The 21,503-nt window shown below is 38.0% G+C and overlaps 1 protein-coding gene across 2 annotated transcripts in view; it reads right to left on the bottom strand.

The window, feature by feature from the left end:
- Positions 1-21,503, bottom strand: part of KCTD16 (potassium channel tetramerization domain containing 16) — a 337,714-nt gene that overhangs the window by 59,083 nt on the left and 257,128 nt on the right. The window lies entirely within an intron of this gene.

Below are 21,503 nucleotides of genomic sequence, written 5' to 3'. Positions count from 1 at the left end.
AACAAAAGTTGGAGAAAAGAAGAGAAATACATTGTGTTCAGCTTAAGAACACCCAAAACAATTATTAAGGAACAGCATCTGCTCTTCTCAAATATTTTCTTCCCAACCTTGACTGTTGACAACTCAATTTTCCACTACACTCATCTCACTGGTGTGTTTCTTCAACTTCACAGGCACCCTGGGAGCGTATCTCCCGCTGGAGGACACCACCTTTTGGCTTTAGCTTTCTGGAGTTACTTTCCATGCTATATCCCAACAACGTAGCAGTAGGGCTTGAAAACAATATTGCTTATTATTCACAGAGTACATAAAGAATGACTTGCCCTCAAGTTCAAAGATAAGGTAATCCTTGTAAAATGACAATTTGATTTAAGTCATTCACTCAGGCAAACATGGTTCCTGGAACACCCTGACAAAACCACATAAGAATTAAAGGTCTTGTGATGGATGAGGGAGCAAGATCTAATTGGTGTTTTAATAAATGTATTCTGACTTGGTAATCCACCTAGATTAATCAACAGAAAATTCCCCTGTCTAAATCAAATTACCAAGTTATGGTATAAAAAAACAACGACAAATGCCTTGTAATTGGCTATTATACAAGTGTTGACATCAGAGAGACAAACAGGATGTTGTTGTCTAGAGTTGTTTCCAAGATGCTGATTAACAGACAAGCAACAGCAAAGAAGGGCTTACCACCATTTTATCTATTTCCAATGTTCTTGAGTCAGAATATATAACAATGCATACTCCAACTAAGGAAGGTGTACCTGGGGTACAGAGGTTTGAGGCAGATTGCCAACTAAGTCTTTGTCCTTCTTTGGGGTGTACCAAAGGGAGAAGGACTCTATCTATAAATGGAGCATGTACAGCCTTTCTGTGGTCCCAAGTCAAGGGCTATGAAGGGAAAGAGGTCAAATTATTTGACTTCTTACTCTGTGACAGATACCGTGCTAAGCTATTTCAATAATCACAACCTATTGCTGGGGTAATTATTATTACCTTAATTTTACTGATAAATGAACTACACAAGATTGAGACTGAGTAACCTAATCCAATTCTCAAACTAGGAAATGGAGTAACCTTTCCAATATTCCTAATCTGAAACCAGATTTATTTAATTTCAAAGTCTATGTTATTTTCACTGAAGCTATATCTTAGCTGCAGGAGTATAATCTAAGACAGTTACCCTCAATCTTGGCTGTGTCTTAGAATCACCTGGAAGGCACCCAGGCTGCACTCCATACCAATTAAATCAGCATCTCTGGGGATGATAGCAGGAATCTGTGTTTCTTAAAATGTCATAGGTGACTTGAAGATGCAGACAAATTTGTGAACGAGTGATCCAAGATGTATCTTCTCTTCTTCAATTTTTTTAAAAGAAATAGCTGATATCAGATTCTAGAGGGCATCAGGTTTTGGATGCATCAGAAAATATAAGGAGAAACCATTTGAGGAGAGTTTGGGCCCCTCCTCAGAGAATGTAGCACAATAGGGGTTCTGGAGAGTAATAAAAGAGTATATGACTCTGAGTCTCCAAGAAGTGAGGTCACTGGAAGGTAGAAAAGGAGCCCAGAAAATAAAGTAGGAATGTCTATTGAATTTGATTGAGGCTAGACCTCTATGCTAACAACTGAATCCTGAGTAGAAGATCAAGATACTCAGCCCCGCCTAATTCAAACCAGCAACTTCATTTAAGCTGGAAGTTTATTTCCAACGTCTTTATCCTGAAACATTTTCTCCCAAAGTGTCTGGGTATTATTTGCAATCCCATTTCCTAGAACCTACAGCTCCTCTGCTACCAAGCATACTCAGCTACATTCTCCCATTGTGCAACAGCTAACCTTATTATAAATCAGGTCAAAGTGTTCCAGGAAGAGGGAACAGAGAATACAAAAGACCTAAAGCGGGAATAAGTGTAGCATATATAGTGGACAGAAAAATGGCCAATGGAAAAAGTAATGTGGTTTGAATGTCTTCTCTGAAACTCATGCTGAAATTTAATTGCCATTATGACAGTATCAAGAGGTTGGAAATTTAAGAGATGATTAAGTATGAGGAATCCACCCTTATCAATGGATTAATGCCATTATCAAGGGGGTGGGTTAGTTACCCTAGGAGTGGGCTCTTGATAAAAAAAATAAGTTCAGTTTCCATCTTGTCTCTTTTTTCTCATGCACTTGCTTGCCCTATGATACCTCCCTTGATGGGTATGACCCTCCCCAGATGCTGGTGCCATGCTCCTGGACTTTCCAACTTTCAGAATCATGAGCCAAATAAACTTCCACTTTTTTTTAATAAATTAATCAATCTGTGGTACTCTGTTACAGCAGCAGAAAGCAAGCTAAGCCAGAAAATTGTTACTGAGAGATGGAGCTAACACTATTAAAAAACAAAACAAAACAAAACAAAACCCTGAAAACGTAGAAATGGCTTTGGAACTGGATAATGGGCAGAATCTGAAAGAATTTTAGAGGAGCAGGCTAGAAAAAGCCTGTATTTTTGCAAATGAAGTATTAAGGGTGATTCTGGTGAGAGCTCAATAGAAGAGACAAGCTGTAGGGAAAGTCTTTTTAGAGATTACTTAAGTGCTCATGATCAGGATGCTATGCTAGTAGAAGTATCCACAGTAAAGGCTGTTCTGATGATGTCACAAATGGAAGTGAGAAACAAGGTATTGGAAACTGGAATAAAAGTCATCCTGGTTATACAGTTGGAAAGACTTTGGTTGAATTGTGCTGATGCCCTAGGGATTGATAGAGTGCAGAACTTGAGAATGATAAACTAGGACATCTGACAGAAGAAATATCTAAGCAGCAATTCATTCATTCTGCTTTGTGGTTGCTTTTAACTGCATACAGTGAGATACAAGAAAAAAGAAATGACTTAATTAAATTTATCAATGAAAGAGAAGCAGAATAGAAATAGTTGAAAATTTTGCAATCTGGCCATGTAAAGAGTGAAAGGTGTCTTTAGGAGAGCAAACTAAGAGTGTGGCAAGGGACAAAGAGATTAGTATGAATAGAAAGAATAAGTTACTATTCAAGATAATGGGAGAAAGACCCTAAAGAAGTAATTTCAAAGATCTCTGAGGCTGCCCCTCACATAACATGTCCAGAGCTCTAGGAGGGGAGAATAGTTTCAGGGGATGGGCCCAAGGTGCTCTTCATAAGCTCACTGCCCAGGGCTTCCTTGGGACTCTGTTCCTTGCATTCCAGCACAGTGCTTCTTTTGCCTCAGTCATGTCTCAAGTGAGTCCAGGTGTGGTACATGCTGCTACTCCAGAAGGTAGAAGCCATAAGTCTTGGCAACATCCATGTGGTGCTAATTCTTCAGTCTTACAGAATGCAAGAGTAGTGGGGGTATGGCTACCTCCACCTAGATTTCAAAGGATATTGTGGATTGCTTGGAGGTCCAGGCAGAGACTTGTGGGAGTAAAGTCACCACAGAGAGTCCCTATGAGGACAATGTCTAGTGGAACCATGGGACTGAGGTCTCTCAGAGACCATTACTCTAGGTCCACCGGTGTGCAGCTCCAGCCTAGGAAATCTGGAAGCAGAAGACTCCAACCTGACAGAGCTGCTGGATGGGATGAGCCCAACAAGGCTATAGGCCTGTGGCCTTAAGGAACCAATCTCTATCCCCAGGAAACAGGACATGGAGTCAAAGGATATTATTCTCTAGCTTTAGATTTATTGAGTTTTTTTCCCCTTTTGGGGCTTTGAACTTACTTGGGATCAGTTACCTCTTTCTTCTTGCCTATTTCTCCCTTTTGGAGAGTGTGAATGCCTATCCTATGCCTGATCTACTATTGTATTTCTCGAGTAGATTACTTGTTTCATAGGTTCACAGCAGGAAGAAATTTGCCTCAGGATGAATCATGCCTTGAGTCTCACTTGTATCTGTTTCATATGAGATTATGGACTTTGGACTTGTGAGTTGATGCTTGAATGAGTTTAGATTTGGGGGCTATTGGAATACAATAGATGTATTTGTATGTGAGGACCTACGTTTTGGGGGGGCAAGGATGGAATGCTATGATTTGAATGCTCCCTTCAAAACTTATGGGGAAATTTAATTGCCATTGTGACTATATTAAGAGGTGGGATCTATAGGCAATAAGGGATTCCCTTTCACTCTCATGAATTGATTAATGACTTTATCGTGGGAGTGGGCTAGTTACCACAGAAGTGGGCTTTTGATAAAAGGATAACTTTGGCTCCCATCTTGTCTCTTGTGTGGTAAGTTCACTTGCTTTGTGATGCTCTTCTGCCATGGAATGATCCTCACCAGATGCCAAAGCCATGCTCTTGAATCTCTCAGCCTCTAGAACCATGAGCCAAATAAACTTCTACTCTTTTAAAGTTACTCAGTCTGTTATATTCTAGTGTAACAGCAGAACATGATCTAATACAGAGTGGCCCTAATTGAGATTGGAGAGGTGAGCAATAGCCAGTGCAAACTGCTTAGGGATCAAGGCCTTTAGATTTTGTTCTAATTCAGCTGGGAAGCCATCAGAGGATTATGTGTTTACTGACTTACTATGATGCAGAAGAATGTGCATCAGCTCACCCACCCCATATGCCTATGGAGAGATATCCTACTCAATGCTGTTTAAATTTCCTGGTATAATTGACAATTGTAAAAACTAATCCTGGCTGACCATATACACTGGAAATTAACCCAATTATGTTTCATTGGCCACTTAGAAGCTTCTCAGACCAATATAGTGAAGTACAAGAGCAGGTTTTAGGGCAGTAAATATTTAAAATGATAGATCTGAGTTTAATGCGTGCTTTCCTACCACTTACAGAGAAGCTTGATGTGGTAGTGAGTCCGGACTTCAGAGTCAGAGTATCTGAATTGCTGGTCCCAAGTCTGCCATGTACTATTTAATCTTAGTATAAAGCATGGACGTCCAACACTTTTAATGTGAGGACTTATTTTGCTTATCTGTGGTGATGGATATCAGGAAAATTATACAAGGACTTTTTTTTTTTTTTTTTTTAGCTCATCAGCTGTCATTAGTGTTCATGTATTTTATGTGTGGTCTAAGACAATTCTTCTTTTTCCAGTGTGGCCTAGGGAAGACAAAAGGTTGGACTCTAGTGGCTAAAGCATAATTCTCAGGGAATGGTTATTTATTACTTTTTTTCTCTTGCCTCTTCATCCAATCTCTCAGTGAGTCCTGTTCATTTAATCTGTAGAATTAACTAATAATCTACCTACTTCTCTCATCTCCACTGGGTTAGTTCAAAATGGGTTTTCCCATCTTAGTTTTATTTACATTTTGTGCTAAATATTTTTGTTGTTGTGAGAAGTTGTCCTGTGCATTGTAAGATACTTAGTAGTATCCCTGGTCTCTCCCTTCTAGATACCAGTAGCAACCCCTTCCCAGTTATGACAACCAAAAATATCTAGGGACACTGTCTAATGTATTTTCTGAAAGGGCTGGGGGATGGGAGGAATGACCTGACTGAGACCTGTAACCTAGACTAAGAAACCATTATCTCTCTCCTCTATGCCTGTAATATTCTCTGACAGGTCTGATTGTCCCCTACAGTTCATTCTACACATAGTAGCCAGAGGAATATTTCAAAAGCATAAAACAAATTATGTTACTCCCTTGCTTAAAAGCTGGCTTCCTATGTTCCCTTAACAGAACCCTGACTCTACTCGAGCCTATGTAATTTTACATGACTGGTGTCTTTGCTCCATCCAAAGCTTATCATCTACCACTCCCTTCCTCAATCACTTCACTCTAGCAAAATTGGCCTTCTTTCTGTTCCTCAAACATTCCATACTCATTCTCACACCAGGTCATTTGAACTTACAGTCCTCTCTGATGAGAATGCCATTCTCTTTCATTTTTCATATATGGCTCCATCTTGTCATTCAGGTGACACAAATGTCACAATCTTAGGAGAATGATTATTTGCTGCTTCATTATCTATCTTTGCTACTATGATGTAAGCTTATAAGAAAAAGGTCCTTGTTGGTCCTCCCCCTGTAGATGTTCACTAAACACTTGCATCAGCTATTGCATAACGTTACTTTCACCTCCTAACATCCACATGGGGTATATATTCATTTTTGTAATCTACTGTTTTCACTTAGCATTAGACAAGGAGTATTTTGACATATCATTAGATATGCTTCTTAAACATGTTTTCATTTTAAATGGTAACATATTCTTCTACAGAATCCCATAGTACCCTTAATAAATATCCAATTTTTGAGTATTAGGTCATTTCTTTACTCTTTCATTATATAAACTCATTTACTGTTTATTCAGTAGACAAAGATGATGAGAAAATCTGACTTTTGCTGTTGTTCAATACTATCCCACATTTCCCCAACTAGACAACAGAAATTAAACACATAGGGCTGTACTATTTGGAGACAGAGTTGAGAAGGCTCCGTGCCAAGTAATAAGAATAAATAGCACTTGCTGAAAGTTTTCAGTACAGCCTGTTGTATTTTTCACACAAATAGGGGAGGACAAATACTTCTACTTGTGGATCTGTCTGAAATTTTTTAAATGTGGATGTTCTAAATTTCAAGCTGCTTAAGAAAGTGAGATGAGTACATGGCACACCATTTCAATTCTCAAATCAACACACAATCAAACAGAGACATTTAGATGTAAATCAACAGCTTAGAAAGCCTGGTCCCTGATTCTCTTTGACAAATACTAGACCACAGCCTTGATTATCAGCTCAGCAAAGTTAATGGCATTCACTGGTTTTACATACTAAGCAGCCCAGGGTTTAGCCAGACAATTTGTTTCTAGTTTTGCATTCTCTGCTTTGTCACTCAGAAAGCAGAGATTGTAGATGACATTTAAGAGTCAGAGTATGTCATAAGTAGATGAGGGACATGTTGAAATTCTGTCAGGGAACTCATACCAAGTTTTTTATGAAAGTTCTACTGCACATGTAGACAAATATTTTCCTATCTAGGGCCTTTATGGCTAATTCAATATCCCAGGCCTTGCATGCCTTTTAGTACAAATAAAGTAAGATGACCCAAATTCTATATGAGTTCTGTCCACTCATTTTGGATGGCATTAGGCTCTCCCCATCAGAGTGTTTCTTACTTACTTTCTCCCTGGATTCTAAGGGTTGACTTTGGTGTTTTCAAGAACAAGTCTATTCACATTCCTCATCTTTATCATTGTCCCTACAACCAATGTCCATGCTAGGTAAGCAAGTCCTGAATGTACCCAAAGCTGCCAATCCTAGTATTGCTGGAGTAATTGTAATGTCTGTGCAACAGTGGAGACAGTAGCCCTATCTTTGTCTCTCTGCTACACTCTGTCACCTAAGGCTTTGAAAAAACAAATTCCTTTAGCACTGAGTCATACCCTGACCCCACTGGCATTCAAACTGAGTCCAAGGAACCAGATGGAGTACTCATGGCATGATATTCTGTCTCGTGTCAAGTCCCAGGTATACACAAAAATATTCTTCCTACTCCTTTATCCAATGCACCACAGTCTCCCTTATAAATCAACCCATGCGAGTAGATACCTGACTCCCCAGGACAGCAGATTTACACATGGCCCAACTACAAAAACAAGTTTGGACTCAGGGGAACCTTAATATAGGTCATAAATCACCTTTTTGCACAGAAAAGTGAGGCTTGAGAGACTCACTTGATTTCGCTTTGAGATTTTTTGTTTTGTTTTGTTGAGTTTAGTTTTGTTTTGTTTGGTATGATTTTGAGAACCTAAGTCAGGAAATACCCACATTAAACCATTCAAAGGTAAGGACAAAAAACAAAGTTTTTCAATTAAAAATAAGCAATCAAGACATATCTATACTTGCCCTGTGGCTTGCCACATAACAGCTGGGAAAAGGTCTGAGAAAACAGAATAACAAAGTGAAGCTTAAAATCACTGAGGTAGAGAAGGAGCAGAAAGATGCTTGAGATGCTAGAATAGAAAAGAGGCTAAAGCAGATTACATAAATCTGATTTCCTTTGCTCAAATTCCTTCTATTGGCTTTGAGATGACTTTCATCAAGCGTGAAATTCACATTCAGAGGGCAATCCAAACCAATGCCATCAGAGAAGTTATTCTGAGGGTTATCTGTGAGCACAAGACAGCGATTTTTGCCCCAGTCTCTCTCCTTTGATAGGTTTCCCAAGAATATTGACCTCCAGGGTATATTGAGGCTTATAGGCAGGTATTTTCTCTTTGCTTTTTACCAGAGATTAAGCAAAGGGTTGAGCCACATATATGCACCTATACATGATGCATTAGACCCTACCCAAAACGAAAATTAAAAGCAGTTCCCCTAAGAACACCCAAACATGGATTCAATCCTCAGCCTCTATTAAAAAAAAGTACAGTTGTTCTATTGTAACCATGGCCTCTGAAGAGTAAAATCTATGAGCGTGCATACACACATACACGCACACCTTTAAATAAGTCATTCTGGACCCATCTTTGATTCCTGCTTCTTTCTTATCTCCCAGACCCAATAAGCCACCAAGCCTTGTCAATGTCACTTCCTTATTATTATTATTATTATTATTATTATTATTATTATTCTTTAAGTTCTAGGGCACATGTGCACAACATGCAGGTTTGTTACATATGTATACGTGTGCCGTCACTTCCTAAATATCACCATAATCTGCCTCTTTCCTCTTTATCTCTGTTACTCTTGCCTTAGTTCAAACTGCAGGCCCCAACCAGTAAACTGTGGAGATAGAGGCCAGGGATGCTTCAAGTTATCCTATAATGCACAGAACAGACTCTCACAACAAAAAATTATCTGGCCAAAAATAACTCTGAGATTGATGAACTCCACACTTGAATATAAACACCATGAGGAAGGGAATTTATCTTGCTTCCTGCTGTATCACCAGCATTCAGAACAGTACTTAGTAACTGATAGGTGTTCAAAATATTATTTAAATACATAAATAAATGAATATAAGCCCATGGAAGAATTGTACAAAAAGTCATTTGCCTTCTGCCTCAGGAGTTCTTCCTAGATTACTTCTTACCGAGTGCTTCTGACTCATCAGTTATCCTGATTACTTTGATCTATATTTGCTAGTTCTGTGATCATAAATGCAAAAGGCTGTAGCTCTCCCATGCAACAGGGTAGTCGTTAGCCACAGGTGGCTATCTAATTTAAATTAAATTGTTTAAAATTAGATAAAATAAAAACTTTAGTCCATTCTTCATAAACATTTCAAATGTTCTGTAGCCATATGTAGTCAGTGTCTACTGCATTAAATAAGATAGGTATATTTCCACTTCTGCAGAAAAGTACTACTGGAAAGTGCTGGTCTATAGGTATCAAGTGGATTATTCCCTCTTCATCTCCATGAGTAACAACTGGAATTAAAAGGCATTTTTACCCCAGCCTTCATGATTGCCCTGCCTCCAGCAGCAGAAGAGGAAGAAATGCATGTGTTTAATGAGGCGAAACCATCCCCTTTACATTAAACATACACAGAGAGAAATATGATTGAGTTGACAAGCGTATACCTTGTTTGCAAAAGGAATACTCTACTGATTAAGGGGGAGAAAGCCAATAAATCACTTTATGGCACAATTTCTTACGCATTTTTGTTTTGGTCATAAGAGAAAAGCAAGTAAAGTAAGCTAAAAGGTGATTTTAAAATCCAGCAACAGAATTCAGAAAAAGCTGCATGTAACAAAGCACACTGTAAACCTTTTAGGACTGAAAAGGCAGTCAGACATAAGAATATCAGGCATGCAAATTACAATAGTGCAGGAGCATTTTCTCCAAAATATGTCAGAAACTGAGCAACAAACATGTGTCAAATGGGCACAATGGAAATAACTTCTTACCAAGATCGTAAGAGTAGTATTTTAAGCAGCAAAGTGTTTTGATCTGACTGTATTTTAGGAAGACTCCTCCAACTACAGTGAGGATAACAGCAGTGGGAAACAAGATACAGAGAGATGATGAGTTGTGTAACTGAAGACAGTGTGGCTTGGTGGAATAAGCATGAGCTTTGGGGTCAAAAGTTCTGTGTTCCAAACATAACCATGATGTTAATGGGTTGTAAAAGTTAGGGTGTATAACTTGACCTCATAATACTTTTCATGGTACACTGGAGTAATGATTCTATGGGACTGTTATACAACTGAGAAATAACAGATATACATCTCTTCCAGCATGGTCTCACACATAGATGGTCTATTAGAAAATGGAAAACATTTTTAATATTAAAACATTTCACATCTCAAGCATAACTTCCACACTTGTTAAAGTGAGAAGAGAGTTGGTTCCCCGTGTTTCCACCCGGATTTGGAAAAGCAAGTAATGACAAAAATAAAATTACTGTAACCCATATATCTAAGGCTAACTGATGTTTGACAAGAGCACCAAGACCAGTAAAGAAGTAAAGAGTCTCTTTGAGAGGTGAAGCGGCTGGGCTTTCCTGGTCGGGTGGGGACTTGGAGAACTTTTCTGTCTAGCTAAAGGATTGTAAATGCACCAGTCAGTGCTCTGTGTCTAGCTAAAGGTTTGTAAATGCACCAATCAGCACTCTGTAAAAACGGACCAATCAGCACTCTGTAAAATAGACCAATGCGCACTCTGTAAAATGAACCAATCAGCTCTCTGTAAAATGGACCAATCAGCGGGATGTGGGTGGGGCCAAATTGGGGAATAAAAGCTGGCCACTCCACTTATCAATCTCGGGTTCCCTTTGAGGCTGTGGAAGGGTTGTTCTTTATGTCTTTGCAACAAATCTTGCTGCTGCTCACGCTTTGGGTCCACAGTACCTTTATGAGCTGTAACACTTGCTGTGAAGGTCTGCAGCTTCACTTCTGAAGCCATTGAGACCAACCCACCAGGAGGACTGAACAACTTCGGACGTACCACCTTTAAGAGTGTCCTACACTCACTGGGAAGGTCTGTAGGTTCACACCTGAAGTCAGCAAGACCACGAACCCACCGGAAGGAAGAAACTCTGGACATATCTGAACATCAGACACAAACTCCGGACACACCATCTTTAAGAACTGTAACACCTACCGTGAGGGTGCGCGGCTTCATTCTTGAAGTCAGCGAGACCAAGAACACACCAGAAGGAACCAATTCCAGACACATCTTCAACAAATAATACTGAAACAACTGGATATCCATATGCAAAAGAATGAAGTTGGACCCCTCCTTGACACCATACACCAAAAAAAAAACCTCAGAAGGATCAATGAATATATGAGACCTAAAACCATAAAACTCTTGCAGAAAAACATATAACTACATCACCATGATCTTGGGTTTGGTGATGGATATGCCATTAAAAGCAACAACAGAAACAAAATAAAAATAAATTATCTCATCAAAAATTTTAAAATATTGTTTTAAGAACATTATCAAAAAATGAAGAGATTACAGAATGGGAGAAAATACTGCAAATCATCTATCTGATAACTATTTTTTGGAATGTATAATCTCAAAATTCAATAACGAAAAAAGCAAATTCAGTTTAAAAATGAACAAAGAACCTCACTGGACATTTCTCCAATGAAAATATACAAATGGGCAACAAACAAAAAGATGCATGATTTCATTAGTCATTAGGGAAATGCAAATCAAAATCATGATGCGGCACCATTTTACATTCACTAATATAGGTATAATATATTTTTAAAATAAAAATTACAAGTGTTGAAGATACAAAGAAATTAGAACTCTCCACAATGGTGGTGAGAAATCGAAATATTTAGCCCCTGAATGTTCAGCCACTCCAGAAAACAATTTGGTGGTTCCTTAGAAAGCTAAATGTAGAATTACCATATGACAATACCATTTCATTTTTAGGTATATATTCAGAGAATTGAAAACAGGTATTCAAACAAGTACATATTCAAGCATCATGATAGCACTATTCACAAAACCCAAAAAGTGGAAGTAGCCTAAATCTCATCAAGGAATAAATGGATAAACAAGTTATGGTATATAAATGTGATGAAATATTATTCAGCCACTAAAAAGGAATGAAGTACTGATACATGCTACAGGGTAGATGAGCCTTCCAAACATTATGTTAGGAGAAAAAAAGCCACACACAGAATATCACATATAGTTATGGCCTCATTTATATGAAATATCCAAAATAAATCCATAAAGACACAAAAACAGATTGGTAGCTTACAGGGGATTGTAGGAGGAGGAAATGGGGAAAAACTGGTTAATGGTTAAGGAGTTTTACTTTGGAGTGGTGGAAATGTTTTGGAGCTTGATACAGGTGGTAGTTGTGCAAAATTATGACAATACTAAATGCCATTGAATTGTTTGCTATAAAATGGTTAATTTTATGTTATGCAAATTTCACCTTTTTTTTTTTTTTTTTTTTAGTGAAAGTACTTTGTAACTATCAAATTCAAAAGCAATTTAATTCCTCAGTGGAGGGACAATGACTTGGAACTAGAATATCTTTAGTAAACATATTTCCTGTCTGTCTAACACATCTTAGTTCTTCAAAGAACTATCCTAGGTGTGCCTCATTCAATCTTCATAACATTTCCTTTGAGAAACTCTCAGAATGATGATGTAACTTGTCCAAGTTTGGGCAGAGTCTGGACTGAGTGTTGGGCTACTAGTCTGCCTTTTCTGTCTTCCAACTCAACCGCAACAACTCACCTTAACAAAACAACTCAATAATGAAGGCAGCACACATATACCTATATTTGTGTTGTAAACATTTGAATTAAGAAACAAAACGAAATATTTTGGAGATGGATGGACTGAGCTTGTGTTCTGCCTATTACTTGTTCAACATTGAGAGAATTATTCAGTGTCCATAACTCTTAGTTCCTTCATCTATATAACAGGAGAAAAAGTACCTTCCTTGTAGAGTTATTGTGGGAGTTAGAAGGATATACAAAGCATAACATATAGTATATGGTCAATGAATGATGAGTGACAATAATATTGTTAATAAAATCCTTTCACCTATTCTACATTGTAAGATTATCTGTGTAATCAGAAACTTTCTAAAAGCAGATTAAATTTCTTTTCTCTCAGCACCTGATCATTTTGCATCACATGGTTTCCTTCAGGTCAGAGGCATGTAATAACTAAGATGCTTATTTAAATATCATGGAATTAGCGGCTTCCAGATTAAGTCCGATTCCTTGGTATTATTTTCAGTACCTTTGTCAAAATTTTAATAGCTGGCAGTAGTACAAGAGTTTCATATTTTACAAAGCACTTCAAACATATGTTTTCAAGTTTGAGCCTCTTAATAACCATGGAAAATACAAAGGCCTTGGATAATTGACCCCATTTCTCAGAGAGAAATTTGCCCAAAATCAAACAGTTAAGTGTTTGTCCATGGATCAGGATTTTTTCTACCATTCCTCAAAGCTTGTTTTGGGCCTTTTTTCTATGGATATAATTTATGTTGCAAATGATAGAGATTCAATCCCAACTGTTTAAAACAACAAGAAAATTTTATTGGCTCATAAAATGGATAAGTCTGAAAGATGATCTAGCTTTAGGAGTGGCTCAAAAAATATCACCAGGTCCCAGTCCCTCCTCATCCCTTTCCTCTGCTCTGTTCCACAATGACCTCATCCTAAGTTTCCGTTAATGGTAGTACGGTTGTTGCTATGGTTCAAATGTGTTCCCCCCGCCAAAAAAAGCATGTGTTGGAAACTTGATCTTCAGTGTTGTATGTTGGGAGATGGGACCTAATGGAAGGTGCTTGGTTCATGGGGACACTATCCTCATGTGTGGATTAATGCTTTTATTACAGAAGTGGATTAATTATCACGGGAGTTGGTTTCTTACACAAGGACATGATTGGCTCCCTCTTGTTCTCTCTCTCTCGCCCTCTCACCTTGCTGCATAGGAGGGCACAGCAAGAAGGCCCTCATCAGACGGGACCTTTCTCTTGGACTTCCCAGGCTCAAGAACTCTGAGGAAATACATTTCTATTCTTTATGAATTACTCAGTCTCAGGTTTTCTGTTATAGTAGCACAAAACAGACTAAGACCGTTGCCGATAGCTTCAGACCAATCAAAATTCATATGAGGATCAGCTAAAAAGGAGTGTGTGCCTCTGAGTTCCATCAGCAGTGTGTCTCAGTGTAATTATCTCTGAGCCAATTGCTGCAGACACAGGAATACAAGGCCCTCATTGGTAGTCTTAAGTCAAATGTCCATTATTGTGTCTTGGGGAAGAGCAACTTCAACTAAAACACACTTAACAAGATTTGGAGAGAGGGTGATATTCCAGAAAAAAACTGAGGAATAAGTAGATGCTGATTAGCAAAAATGACAAATATCTACTGCACCATGATAAATAAAACTTTGCTAAATTTAAATTGGCTAGGTCATTTATGCTGGAGGTCATGTACCAGCAAGATATTCTGAAATGTATGTATTCCTTTATGCAAAAATCATGCAGTAAGTGACTATGTTAATGCAAGCCCTAGGGATTCAGTGACTAAGAAGACATTGTCCCTGCCTGAACTAAGCCCATAAAGTAAGGATTTGAGTTGGATGACTTCCTATTTTCACACCATTAGTGGTTCCATCTTTCCCACTGCAAAAATAACATGAAACACTTTGCAGGGACACACAGGCCATGTACTCCTAGTGCACTCTGAAGGATAAAAATGTCATCAGTTGCCATGACAACCTGTTTGGGTTCTGAGGATATGTAGCACTTTTTATGCTACTAATCAGAGGCTAGACTTACTCTATAATACTATACAACGTCGACACCATGGAGAGGAAAACATGAATGAAATAACAAGGAGGATGTAGAAGAAATAACAGGATATCATGCCTCCACTGATACCTTGAAAATTTGGAAGCAGAGCTAAGTTTTTCTGAATATTTACTTATCTAACTTGTGGCTAGATAGATTGCTTTAAACCCACCCAAAAGTCGTACAGGTGTGAAATGTTTCCTAAGCAGATTTATCCACTGGGGATGCTTACACTGACTTTTAAGGATAGAATGGATCTACAAGGTCACCTAATCCAATCCAGTTCCTTTAGCTCACAGATGAGGACTCTGCAATCCACAGAGAAAAACTGGAGTGGCCAAGGTTTCACAGACCTAGTGACAGACTTCAAACCAGAACCTGGTTCTCCAGTTTCTTAAATCGACACTCATTCTGCAGCAGCAACCTATTAAAGACCACTGACAGCCTGTCTATTCAAAAGAGAGTACTCACAGATTTTTGTAAGCTATACCCTTTGTATTCATTCCAGAGTATGCATTGTACATTGAAATCACAGGAGTCTCCATCTTGACCATGGAGATATAATGAATGACTAGTGTTAGTATAATAAACACCACAATTCAAGATAACTAATGAATCGTTTTTGTTTTAATTCTTTTTATAGTCCCTGATTTCTTGCCCCTTCAAGGGGATCTTGTAGACTTGTTGGGGGTGGAGGGCTGATATTCTTGAAAGCAAACTGATAATACATTCCTGAAAAATACATATGAACATTTTTCCCTAAATCAACAAATGATATGCTAGACTAGTTCATAAATAAATGAATTATGTGTAATCTTCAATTTACGGATTAAAAAATCTTATATAAACCTGCATTCAATTGCTAGGGCAGCCATAACAAAGTACCACACAATAGATGGCTCAAACAACAGAAATTTGTTTTCTCATACTTTTAGAGGCTAAAGTCTGAGATCAAGGTGTCAACAAGGTTGCTTCTTCTGAGGACCTCTTTGTCTTCACAGGATGTTTCCTCTGTGCATGCCTGAGTCCTAATCTCCTCTTAGTAGGGGCACCAGTCATACTGGATTAGGGCCCACTCTAATGACCTCATTTTAACCTAATTACTTTTTTTTAAAGTATAGTAATTATATTTTTGTATTGATACCTAATAGATGTCCACATTTTCAGGGTACATGTAATAATTTAATATATTCATATCATTTGTAAAGATCAAATCAGTATAACTGGAATATGCAACACCTTAAATATTTGTCGTTTTTTTCTGCTAGAAACATTCAAATTATTCTTTTCTAGTCATCTTAAAACATACAATGAAGTATTGTAAACTATAGTCACCCTACTGATAGATCAAACATTAGGTATTTATTTATTTATTTGAGACAGGGTCTCTCTTGCTCTGTGGCCAAGGCTGGAGTGCAGTGGCATGATCTCGACTCACTGCAGCCTTCGCCTCCCAGGTTCAAGCGATTCTCGTGCCTCAGCTACCCAAGTAGCTGGAATTACAGGTGTGCACCACCATGCCCAGCTAATTTTTGTATTTTTAGTAGAGACGGAGGTGCATCATGTTGGCCAGGCTGGTCTTGAACTCCTGACCTCAAGTGATCTGCCCGCCTCAGCCTCCCAAAGTGCCAGGATTACAGAATCCATCAGTCAAACTCTCTTTATATTACCTCCGCCTTACCCTTCCTGGCCTCTGATAAGCACTCCTTATCTTCACAAGATTCTTTTTTATCTCCTACATCTGAGTGAGAACATGTGATATTTGCCATTCTCGGCCTAGTTTATTTCACTTAATATAATGACTTCCAGTTTCATTTATGTAGCTGCAAATGACAGGATTTCATTTCTTTTTTATGGCTTAATGATTTTCCATTGGGTACATCTACCACATTTCTTTATCCGTTTACCCACTGATGAGCACATAGGTTGATTCCATATTTTGGCGATTGTGAGTAGTGCTTCAATAAACATGGGAGTGCAGATATCCTTTCAATATATTAATTTTCTTTCTTTTGGATATGCACACAGCAATGGAATTGTTAGATCATACAATAGTTCTATGTTTAGTTTTTTGAGGAAATTTTATAGTTTTCCATAGTAGCTGTACAAATTTACATCCCACCAACAATATACAAAATACAAAAATATACAAAATACAAAATACAAAAATACAACAATATACAAAATACAAAATACAATATACAAAAGCATTCCCCTTTCCCCACATCCTTGTTAGCATCCATCACACCCTGTCTTTTTGATAAAAGCCATTTGAACTGGGGTGGGATGATACTCTTTGTAGTTTTGGTTTTCATTTCTCTGATGATTCATGATTTGGCGATTTTTTATATACCTGCTGACCATTTGTATATCTTCTTTTGAGGAACATCTATTCAGATCCTTTGCCCATTTTTTAATCAGGTTATTTTTGCTATTGAGGTGCTTGAGCTCCTTGTATGTTCTGGTTATTAATCTCTCGTCAGTTGGATAGTGGCAAATGTTTTCTCCCATTACGTGGATTGTCTCCTCACTTTTTTGATTGTTTCCTTTGCTGTGCAGAAACCTTTTTAGCTTGATGTAATTCTTTTTGCTGATTTTTGCTTTTGTTCCGTATGGTTTTGAGGTCCTATCCAAAAAAATTCTTTCTCAGGACAATGCCAACAAGCATTTCTTCTAGGTTTTTCTGTAAGACTTCAATAATTGTAGGTCTTGCATTTAAGTCTTTAATTCATTTGAGTTAATTTTTTTAATCTGATGAGAGAGAGAGACTCGTTTCATTCTTCTGCATGAACGAATCCAGTTTTCTCAGCACCATTTATCTAAGAGAATGTCTTTTCTCTATCGTATGTTCTTGACACCTTTGCCGAAAATGAGTTGGCTGTAAATGCATGGATTTATATCTGGGTCCTGCATTTTTTCCATTGGTCTCTTCATGCATTTTATACCACTATTATGATTATTTGGTTACTACAGCTTTGTAGTATATTTTGAAGTCACATAGTGTGATGCCTTCAGCTTTGTTCTTTTTTTTACTCATGTTTGCTTGGGCTATTCAAGGTCTTTTGTAGTTCCATATAAATTTTAAGACATTTTTTTTCTAATTCTGTGAAAATGTCATTGGCATTTTGATAAGGATTGCATTGAGTCTGTAAATTGTTTCTGTTAGTAGTGTCATTTTAACAATATTAATTTTTTTAATCCATGAGCATAGAATGGCTTTCTATTTTTATGTCCTCTTCTATGTTTTTATCAATGTTTTACAGGTTTTGGGTACAGATCTTAATTATTTTTTAAAAAATACTACATCTAAATATAGTCACATTCTAAGGTACTTGGGGTTAGGACTTTAACGTATGAATTTGAGAGGGTAGGGAACGATAGCCCCCAAATACTCAGTCTATAACAGAGCTGTATTTAGATGCCTTAAGAACAAAGTATCAAGTTATCAGAATATTTACAAATTAGCACAAGAAAATTTATTTTGTGTGTTTATAGACATAATCAAACCTTCAGGCAAAAAATACACATATCTGAAATGCTATTTTCCCAACAGTATATTGCCTATCATTCAACCCCTAGTACCATGACAACATGAGCTGAGAACTTGAGGAACTTGACACATCAGATCAAGCAGGATAAAGACCAAATGTCACAGAAGTAATGAATAAGCCCAGAAAAAATAGCAAAATAGGTTCAACTTTGGAATACACATAAGGTGGTTATTAGGAATTGGCACATGTGAAAATCCACTGTATTATCTAGTGTTAGTTTCTATAGCCCATGAGAAAAAATAAAACCAGAACTTCCCAGCAAGTAGTCCTCAGAAATTATCCTAGTTACATATGAGGTTACAGGTAGGACATTATCATGAAAGTCACATGAAATAGCAAAACAGTACTAATGTTTTCTGTATCTTCTACAGAAATAGATTAAATATATTAGTGTCATGAAGAATAAACAATTTAACAGCTGCATAAACCAAACAAGTTATCCTATTCTGGACCTTTGTTTCAGAAGGCACTAATCAAGGCCTCCTGCTTCAGGACCAGAGAACTAGACAACCTAGGACAACCTCCCTTTTTCTTTACCAGAGCCCGTGCACAGCAAAGCTTAGCCACATTTCCCAGTCATCTTCTCCTTGCAACCTCTGATCCAATGTCAGATGGAATTACTGATTCAGTAACTGCAAAGTTACTAAAGCAAGTCATACTGTCTGTCCCATTGAGGCTTTAGCACGTGCTAGTGCCTCTTCCTGGAGCATCCTTCCCCTCCTCACCCTCACCTGAGTAACAATATGCTTCTGGTCCTATCAGAACTGTCACAGTACCAAGGAAGTCTCTATGATGTCTCATATTTGCATTAGATGCCCTGCCTGTGGCAATCTCACAAAACTCTCCATAGTACTTGTCACTAAATTGCCATTGCCTGTTTTCATTCCTTTTGTTGTTGTTGTTGTTGTTTTGAGACAGTTTCACTCTCGTTGCCCAGGCTGGAGTGTAGTGGCATGATCTCGTCTCACCGCAACATCTGCCTCCTGCTTTCAAGCGATTCCCACCACACCCAGCTAATTTTTTGTATTTTTAGTAGAGATGGGGTTTCCCCATGTTGGCCAGGCCAGTGTCAAACTCCTGACCGTGGGTGATCCACCTGCCTCGGCCTCCCAAAGTACTGGGATTACAGGCATGAGCCACAGTGTCTGGCCCGCAATTGCCTCTTTTCGTTGCTGTCGTCTCCTTGAGAATATAAGAGCCTTGAAGGCAGAGATGGTATTGCTCATTGCTGTTTCCCCAAAGCCAAATATTGTGCCTATTTCTCGTAGGACATTTGTTGAATGAGTGATGGATAACACAGTTGTCCCAAGAATGATGTCAAAAGTTCAATCGGTAGAAAGTGCTTGTACAGATGGGAAGATCTCAAACAGAGTTTCTAACCTATCATATGCTTTTGTGGCAAGATTTTTATGCCTGTAAAGCAAAACAAAATTTAATGAAGCACAATCAATGTAAAAACTTAGACATATGTAAAAACAACAGAAATCTGGTTCAAATTGTTTTCATTTTATGAAAAATAAAGCTAAGGCCTATAGAGTTCTAGGAACTAATTTTGTTTAATGATGGGAGGGATGAAACAGAACATAGATCTTTTGATTTCCAGTTCATTCAACCATTTGGTAGTATTAATTAAATATTTATATGTGCTAGATACTGGGGATACATGGGTGAACAAGAGAGGTAAGGACTCAGTCCTCATGAAGCATATATTCTCATGAGGGAAGACAGACAATAGACTGGTAATACTTGAGTCACAAAAAATGTGACACAATAGAGAGCATGATACTATGTAATGTGGCCTGGGATGGCCTCTCTGAAAGGTGGCACATTTGACCTGAAGTTAAGAAAGTGGGAGACATTTGAAAGTCTGGGGGAGGAATAAAGAACGTGAAATGTGAAGACGGTTGGAACACTAGAATAAAAGAAAGGAGGTGATAATAACAGGAGTATAGGGAGTAAAGAGAATAATCGTATAAAGTTGGAGTCACAGGTAGAAGCCATATCTCAAAGGATCCAGTAGGCCAAGGTAACATATGTGGATTTATTCTAAATGTCTTGGGAAGCTCTGAGAGTGAGTGATATAATTGATATACCTCCACCCTCAAGACATTTTTTACCAAAGTACAGTGTCTGTTTAACCCAGTCATCATGGTAGACTCATATAAATCAGGGTGAAAAATTTGGGAATTAATGTAACAAATGAGACAAAGATTCATTTCTAATGTATTTTCTGGAAACAAGAAGGTTTTATAGTTATACATAAATATACGTGTGTGAAAATTTATTGTCAATGCCATCTGACCGTACACTCAGTGCAATCTGGCTGTGTATAAGTGCTTGAACCGTAACTGTGGAGCTAGGCTTTGCAAATTCCACCAAGTTATAGTATTCAAAATGGAGTCCCAGTGAGAATTCTCTTTGCCAGGGGTTTGCAGAGCCAGTGATTACTTACTAGGATTAAATACCAGACCTTCTGCTCCTGGCTTTGTGCTTTTTTCCCAGTTAAACAATGTGCAGAAGAGCAACGGTGAGAAAGTAACTGAGATCTTAATAACTTCTCTTAAAAATACGCAGCCTATTTAGATCAACCATTGTGGAAGACAGTGTGGCCATTCCTCAAGGATCTAGAACCCGAAATACCTTTTGGCCCAGCAATTCCATTATTGGGTATACATCCAAAGGATTATAAATCATTCTGCTATAAAGACACATGCACAGGTATGTTTACTGCAGCACTATGTACAATAGCAAAGACTTGGAATCAATCCAAATGCCTATCAGTGATAGACTGGATAAAGAAAATGTGGCACATATACACCATGGAATACTATGCAGCATGGAATATAAAAAAGAATGAGATCATGTCCTTTGCAGGGATGAAGCTGGAAGCCATCATCCTCAGCAAACTAACACAGGAACAGAAAACCAAACACTGCATATTCTCACTCATAAGTAGGAGTTGAACAATGAGAACACATGGACACAGGGAAGGGAAGAACACACACCAGGGCCTGTGAGCGGGTGGCAGGCAAGGGGAGGGAAAGCATTAGGAAATACGTAATGCATGTGGGGCTTAAAACCTAGATGACAGGTTGATGGGTGCAGCAAACTACCATGGCACATGTATACCTATGTAACAAACCTGCACATTCTACACATGTATCCCAGAACTTAAAAGTAAAATAAAACATAATTTAAAAAAGAAAACAAGAAAAACTATCTATCAGGTAC

The sequence above is a fragment of the Rhinopithecus roxellana genome, chromosome 3, assembly GCF_007565055.1.
Source record: "Rhinopithecus roxellana isolate Shanxi Qingling chromosome 3, ASM756505v1, whole genome shotgun sequence".
Classification (NCBI taxonomy): Eukaryota; Metazoa; Chordata; class Mammalia; order Primates; family Cercopithecidae; genus Rhinopithecus; species Rhinopithecus roxellana.
Note: the sequence above shows the minus strand (reverse complement) of the source record. Positions and strands in the feature narration are given on the sequence as shown.